Source organism: Podarcis erhardii (genome assembly GCF_964252035.2).
Source record: "Podarcis erhardii genome assembly, chromosome: 13".
Classification (NCBI taxonomy): Eukaryota; Metazoa; Chordata; class Lepidosauria; order Squamata; family Lacertidae; genus Podarcis; species Podarcis erhardii.
In genome coordinates, this window is record NC_138502.1 from 2,304,741 (window position 1) to 2,311,972 (window position 7,232).

The 7,232-nt window shown below is 48.4% G+C and overlaps 1 protein-coding gene across 2 annotated transcripts in view; it reads right to left on the bottom strand.

Annotated features, from left to right (window-relative positions):
• TNK1 (tyrosine kinase non receptor 1) overlaps window positions 1–7,232 on the bottom strand; it is a 49,466-nt gene that overhangs the window by 34,870 nt on the left and 7,364 nt on the right. The window contains exon 2 of one of the 2 annotated variants that reach the window (XM_081835685.1): window positions 3,384–3,469. The gene's annotated coding sequence lies outside the window, so the exon portion shown is untranslated. Of the gene's footprint in view, window positions 1–3,383; window positions 3,541–7,232 lie in introns of those variants that run through there. The other variant, XM_081835684.1, reaches the window with a different exon arrangement.

Genomic DNA, 7,232 nt, shown 5'->3' on the forward strand with positions numbered 1-7,232 from the left:
TAACCTCTGGTCCTGTTAGCTAGGGATCATGGGAGTTGTAGTCCCCCAACATCTGGAGGGCCGAGTTTGCCTATGCCTGTCGTAAAAAGACGGGCAGTGATTTACCGAAAGTTGTGGAGCTTCTTTTTAGTAGGACAAAGTTTGTTTGTTTTTTGCTTTTTTGCAAGGAGATCACTGAGGGACCAGAGATCTACCAGGATCTACCAGGAAAACCCCGCGATCTACCTGTTGGACATGCCTAATATATATAAAAAGGCTGCAATGCAGGAAAATTGGAGCGCATTCATTTTGCAGGAGCATAAGAACATAAGAGGCCAGCTGCTGGGTCAAACCAGTAGCCCACCTAGTCCAGCCTCCTGTTTTCGCACTGGCCAACCAGTTGCCCTAAAGGGAAACCCACGAGCAGGATTCGAACTCAAGACCCACTCTCCCTTCCTGCAGCTTCTAGCAACTGAAACACTGAAGCCTTCAGTTGTGGAGTCACAGCCATCCTGGCTAGTAGCCATAAATAGCCCTCTCCTCCTCCAGGAATTTCTCCAGTCCTCTTTTAAAGCCATCCAATTTGGCGGCCGCCCCTGCCTACTGTGGCAGGGAGTTCCGCAGTTTAACCGTGCGCTGAATGATGTAGTTCGTTTATCTGTCCTGACCTTCAGCTTCCTTAGGTGTCCACGATTTGCCGTGTTATGAGAAAGGGAGAGACCTTTCTCTATTCACTCTCTCATGCTATTCACCTGCTTTCTCCCTAAACGAAAAAAGTCCCAAATGCTCTGATCTTTCTTTTTGCAGGTGCAATAGTTTAGCCACATATTGCATGAAGCCGCCCCCCCTTTTAAAGCAAAGCAGTGGGGTGTTATTTGGTGGGGAGGGGGTTGCATTTGGTTAAAGACATTGGACTCTCCTCCACTGGAAGTTTTTGAGCAGAGGTTGGAGGGCCAGGGATTCATCGGCTGCGATTCCTGCGTTGGAGCGGGTTGGTCTAGATGAACCCTGGGTGCCCCTTGCAACTCTACAATTCCACGGTTCTGCAATTTCGGGTCTGGAGTGTTTTGCAAATGCACTCCGCTTTCTTTTCTATCCATCCACCACATTTGCAAACAGCCGGCTTCTTCCTTCCAAAGCATTGTTAATTAGATCCGTCAAACAGTTAGCAAAAGGTTACGCTAATTCCTTCTATTGTCTGAGGCTCTGCCCACTAACGCAATGCAATTCAAATCGACGGAATAAATATACATCAGTCCTGGGAGCTGAAGATTTGCAGGGCAAGGTTTGAGCCGGCACCAAACTCTCTCTCTATCTTTCTTTAGTCAAAGGAATATCTGGGCAAACGGTAGGATTATCTTCACAGAACTGTAAAGTTAGAAGGGATCCCAAAGGTCATTCAGCCCAACCCCCTGAAATGCAGGAATCTACAGAATGTTCCCAGGAGTTTAGGTTACAAATTATGAGGCTGTAACTTTAAAGTTTCCCCCCTCAAAGAATTCTAGGTAATGTAGTTTGCTAAGGGTTGCTGGGCGCTGTAACTCTGTGAGACGTTAAACTACATTGCCCAGAATTCTTTGAGGCATGTGGCAATGCGCTTTGAGTCTATAGCGATCCCTGTGATTGAATTAAATAAAGGGCTCTTGTGCACGGATCCTGATTGCTGGCTTCAAACTGAAGGATCTGTTAAGAACATGCTGGATGGGCCAGGGGCCTGATCCTGCAGGGAATGTCACAGAGAGACACCAGAATCGTGCAGAGGTTTTTTTTCTCCCTCTCTCATCGTACTGGAACCCAGCAGGTTTGTCCAAGGAAGGCTGGGAAACCCAGATCGCGCAGAAGAAAGTCCTTATATTCACACTGCTCAGAGTTAAATGTTTGCGAGCACAATTCAAAGTGTTGGTGCTGACCTTGAAAGCCCTAAATGGCCTCAAAGGCCCAGTAGACCTGAAGGAGTGTCTCCACCCCCATCGTCCAGCCCGGACGCTGAGGTCCAGCTCCGAGGGCCTTCTGGCGGTTCCCTCCCTGCGAGAAGTGAGGTTACAGGGAACCAGGCAGAGGGCCTTCTCAGTGGTGGCTCCCACCCTGTGGAATGCCCTCCCCGCAGATGTCAAGGAAATAAACAACTATCTGACTTTTAGAAGAAATCTGAAGGGAGCCCCGTTTAGGGAAGCTTTTAATGCTTAATAGGTTATTGTATTTTAATATTCTGTTGGAAACCCAGCCACATGGGCAGGGTATAAATAATAAATTATTATTATTATTAAACTGTGGAACTCGCTGCCTCAAGAGACAGCCGCCCTCTTAGAAACACAGAACCATCGAATTGCAGAGTTGGGACCCCCAACGGCCATCTAGTCTAACCCCGTGCAATGATGGGATCCTGTCCCCTGGGCGGGATCGAACCACCAACCTTCTGCTTAACAGCCAGACGCACAGACCCGTTGAGCCAACTTGGGTGGCTCTCTAAAAGAGGATGAGCCTAGCCATGGCTACCAGCTGTGATGGCTGGGTTTTAAGCTCTGAATGCTGGGGAGAGCACTGATGTTGCTCTCATGTTTTGCTTGCGTGTCTCTGCTTGGCTGCTAAGATAACAGGATACTGGGCTAACCAGGCCTCCCCCCCTTGGCCTGATCCAGCAGCCTCGTCTTCTGCGCTTATGACACATGATTCTGGCCTGCCTGCTGCGTGCTGCTACCTGCCTGCCTCAGTTACCTCCCTCCGTCTGCGAAATGGGAACATGAGCAACCGTCGCCCCAGAAAATTTCGTCTCCAAGGGTGTGTGGGTTTGGGATGATGATGATATAGCAACTTAAATGGGCTCTTGTAACCTGCAGCGGCCGGGTGCTTCAAAGTTGGGGTGTCGCTCTCAGGAATAACCCATGAGTGATGCCAGGAAGTCTAACTCCTGCATTAAGACCCAGACATTAATTTTCCCTTATTAACGATCCTCCTCCTATTCCCCGGGGGGCAAGCTGGCCGTCTGTTCAGGTGAGCAAAAAGTCGGGAATGGGGATTTCCTGGGTGTTGAGATTCCTGCATTGAAGTGGGGTTGGGATGGATGACCTCTGAGGGTCCCTTTCGACTTTACAATTCTATAAGAGAGAGATATAAGGAGGAAAGAAGGTCAAAGAAACCAGCTCAGAGGAGGAAGCTGATATACAGGTAAGTGGGTCAGCCTGTTAGGAGGAGGGAGATGAATGTGCAGAACACGGCGTGGGTGGAGAAAGAGAGAAAGATCAAGAGAAAAAGAGGAAGAAGGAAAAGTAGGTGATAGACAGAACCAACCGGAGATAAGGGAGGGGCGTAAGAGAGTCAGACAGGTAAGGGGGCAAAGGTTTCCCCATTAGGAAAGGGACAATCTTACCTGCTGCCCCACAATCCCTCGCTCCTTGGGCACTCACCTGGATGAAGGAACCTGTGGCGCTTTCCTCTCCTCTCCGGATCTTTCTTTCTTTCTTCCGTCCGTCCGTTCTTTCTTTCTTTCTGCCTTCTCCTCCTCCTGGCAGTCTCAAGTCTGCTGGGTGTCGGAAGCCCCTCCCTGGGGCGGAGGGAGCTCACCTGGGGCGGGACAGGTGTGAAGCAGGAGGCAGACAGAAACAGGTGGAGCCTCCGCCCTGGAGTGGGCAGGCCCTGGGTGAGATTACAGGCTCAGCAAAAAGGCCTGCGAGTGCGCCTTTCTCCCGACGGAAGCGCAGAGTGTTTGAGGACCGGGACATTCGCAGGGAAACCAAAATGCTCGTTTACAAAGCTATTGTACAGTGGAACGAAGATCATGGCCACTGGGCCCATCACCTCCTGGCAAATAGAAGGGGAAGAAATGGAGGCAGTGAGAGATTTTACTTTCTTGGGCTCCATGATCACTGCAGATGGAGCAGTCACGGAATTAAAAGACGCCTGCTCCTTGGGAGAAAGGCGATGGCAAACCTAGACAGCATCTTAAAAAGCAGAGACATCACCTTGCCAACAAAGGTCCGTATAGTAAAAGCTCTGGTTTTCCCAGTAGTGATGTATGGAAGTGAGAGCTGGACCATCAAGAAGGCTGATCGCCGAAGAATTTATGCTTTTGAATTCTGGTGCTGGAGGAGACTCTTGAGAGTCCCATGGACTGCAAGAAGATCAAACCTCTCCATTCGGAAGGAAATCAGCCCTGAGTGCTCACTGGAAGGACGGATCCTGAAGCTGAGGCTCCAGTACTTTGGCCACCTCATGAGAAGAGAAGACTCCCTGGAAAAGACCCTGATGTTGGGAAAGATGGAGGGCACAAGGAGAAGGGGACGACCGAGGACAAGATGGCTGGACAGTGTTCTGGAAGCGACCAGCATGAGTTTGACCCAACTGCGGGAGGCAGTGGAAGACAGGAGGGCCTGGCGTGCTCCACTCCAGGGGGTCACGAAGAGGCAGACACGACTAAATGACTAAACAACAACAACCTTGGGTTACATACGCTTCAGGTTACAGACTCCATTAACCCAGAAATAGTACCTCGGGTTAAGAACTTTGCTTCAGGATGAGAACAGAAATTGCGCGGCAGTAGCAGGAGGCCCCATTAGCTAAAGTGGTACCTCAGGTTAAGAACAGTTTCAGGTTAATAATAATAAGAACAACAATTTATTTATTATTAATACCCCGCCCATCTGGCTAAGTTTCCCCAGCCACTCTGGGCGGCTTCCAACAAAACACTAAAATACAATAACCTATTAAACATTAAAAGCTTCCCTGAACAGGGCTGCCTTCAGATGTCTTCTGAATGTCAGGTAGTTGTTTATCGCTTTGACATCTGGTGGGAGGGCGTTCCACAGGGCGGGTGCCACGACCCAGAAGGCCCTCTGCCTGGTTCCCTGCAACCTCGCTTCTCGCAATGAGGGAACCGCCAGAAGGCCCTCGGAGCTGGACCTCAGTGTCCGGCTGAACGATGGAGGTGGAGACGCTCCTTCAGTTAAAGGCCAGGGTTTTGTTTACACCAGGCAAAGTCTAGCATTCAGCTTCCAGAGAAATAAATATGTAGGAGAGCATGAGACTCTTAATCTCAGGGTCTTGGGTTCGAGATGCATGTAGGGCAAAAGATTCCTGCGTTCCAGGGGGTTGGGCTGGATGACCCTCGTGGTCCCTTCCATCTACAATTCCCTGGTTATTATTTTTTTTTAAAAGTACCAAGGGGCTAGTCCTTATGTTTGAACAGATACGCTAAGAAAGCAGGTGAGATCTCCCAAGTCACAGAAGGGCGAATAAATGAGATTTGAATTGGAGAGAGAGAGAGAGAGAGAGAGAGAGAGAAAGAATGTTCAACCTCTGCATAACCTCTGGAAGGACGGGAGATGTTGGGCGGTGGAATAGCAGAATATATTATGCAAAACACAATGCGGAGCAAAAATCTGCAGAGCTTTCCCTTCCAAGGGATTGTCATTTCTTGACAAAGGATTTCTTTTATTTACATTTTTTTAAAGGTTCTTAAACAGGAGGCCCAGCTGCCCACACTGGGATATGTCTGTTTCCTCCAGAGCTTTATGTTAGTCACTTCCGAAAACAGTTGGGAAGCCGTAAAAGGTGAGTAATGAGGCAGATGACTGAGATCCTTGCAAAAAACAGGGTTTTGGGGGGGCAGACAGCGGTGGCATTGATGGGAGTGTGAGAAACCCAGGGGGTCCACATTTAAAAGGGGGCTCCAGGCACAAGACTGGGTGGAGATTTGCAAAAGATGGTAAGGACCTAACAGAAGCAGAAGACATCAAGAAGAGGTGGCAAGAATACGCAGAGGAATTATACCAGAAAGATATGGGTGTCTCGTACACCCCCGGTAGTGTGGTTGCTGACCTTGAGCCAGACATCCTGGAGAGTGAAGTCAAATGGGCCTTAGAAAGGACTGCTAATAACAAGGCCAGTGGAAGTGATGGTATTCCAGCTGAACTATTTAAAATTTTAAAAGATGATGCTGTTAAGGTGCTACACTCAATATGCCAGCAAGTTTGGAAAACTCAGCAGTGGCCAGAGGATTGGAGAAGATCAGTCTACATCCCAATCCCAAAGAAGGGCAGTGCCAAAGAATGCTCCAAATACCACACAATTGCACTCATTTCACACGCTAGCAAGGTTATGCTTAAAATTCTACAAGGAAGGCTCAAGCAGTATGTGGACCGAGAACTCCCAGAAGTGCAAGCTGGATTTAGAAGAGGCAGAGGAACCAGAGACCAAACTAGAGAGTTCCAGAAAGACATCTACTTCTGCTTCATTGACTATGCAAAATCCTTTCGAATTCAAATGATGCTTTTGAATTCTGGTGCTGGAGGAGACTCTGGAGAGTCCCATGGACTGCAAGAAGATCCAACCTCTCCATTCTGCAGGAAATCAGCCCTGAGTGCTCACTGGAAGGACAGATCCTGAAGCTGAGGCTCCAAGACTTTGGCCACCTCATGAGAAGAGAAGACTCCCTGGGAAAGACCCTGATGTTGGGAAAGATGGAGGGCGCAAGGAGAAGGGGATGACGGAGGACGAGATGGTGGGACAGTGTTCTCGAAGCGACCAGCATGAGTTTGACCAAACTGGGGGAGGCAGTGGAAGACAGGAGGGCCTGCCGTGCTCTGGTCCAGGGGGTCACAAAGAGGCGGACACAACTAAATTACGGGGTTGTTTTGCAATCTGGGAGTGTATAAATTTTATGAAACACAAATAATAAATCAGGTGAGCTTGGGCCATTCACTGCCTCTCAAGCCAGCCTACCTCACAGGGTTGTTGTGGGGGGGAGAGATTAAATGAGGAGGGGGAGAACCGAACCCGCCACTTTGAGCTCCTTGAAGAAGAAAAGGTGGAATATCAGCCATAAATAAAATAGACACATACATAATTTTATTTGTGTGCCTCCTTTCCATAGTTCGAACCGTGAAAAAGTTACGACATGAAAAAAGACTTTATTACAAAAGTTGCCGTAAACAATAAATAAAACATAAAAAGACACACAACCAAACTAAGCAATTTCCACATAAATCATAATAAGATATAAAGATTCTGTGTTTCAAAAGCATTTAAAAATAATCCATGGCATAAACACATCCCCAAGCGTTGAGGCGACAACCTCAAAGCTTCCCTGTTGCTTAATCAGTGTGATGAGCTAATAAAAAGGCTTTGATTGCAGATTAAAAATAGAGCCCTTCTTAATTAAAACGAGTCACCTGCGTTTCTCCCCCCCCCCCCTTTGAGTCCACGGGAGGCTTTTGAACACCCCACCACCGCCTCCTGATTAATTTTCGAAGCAAGAA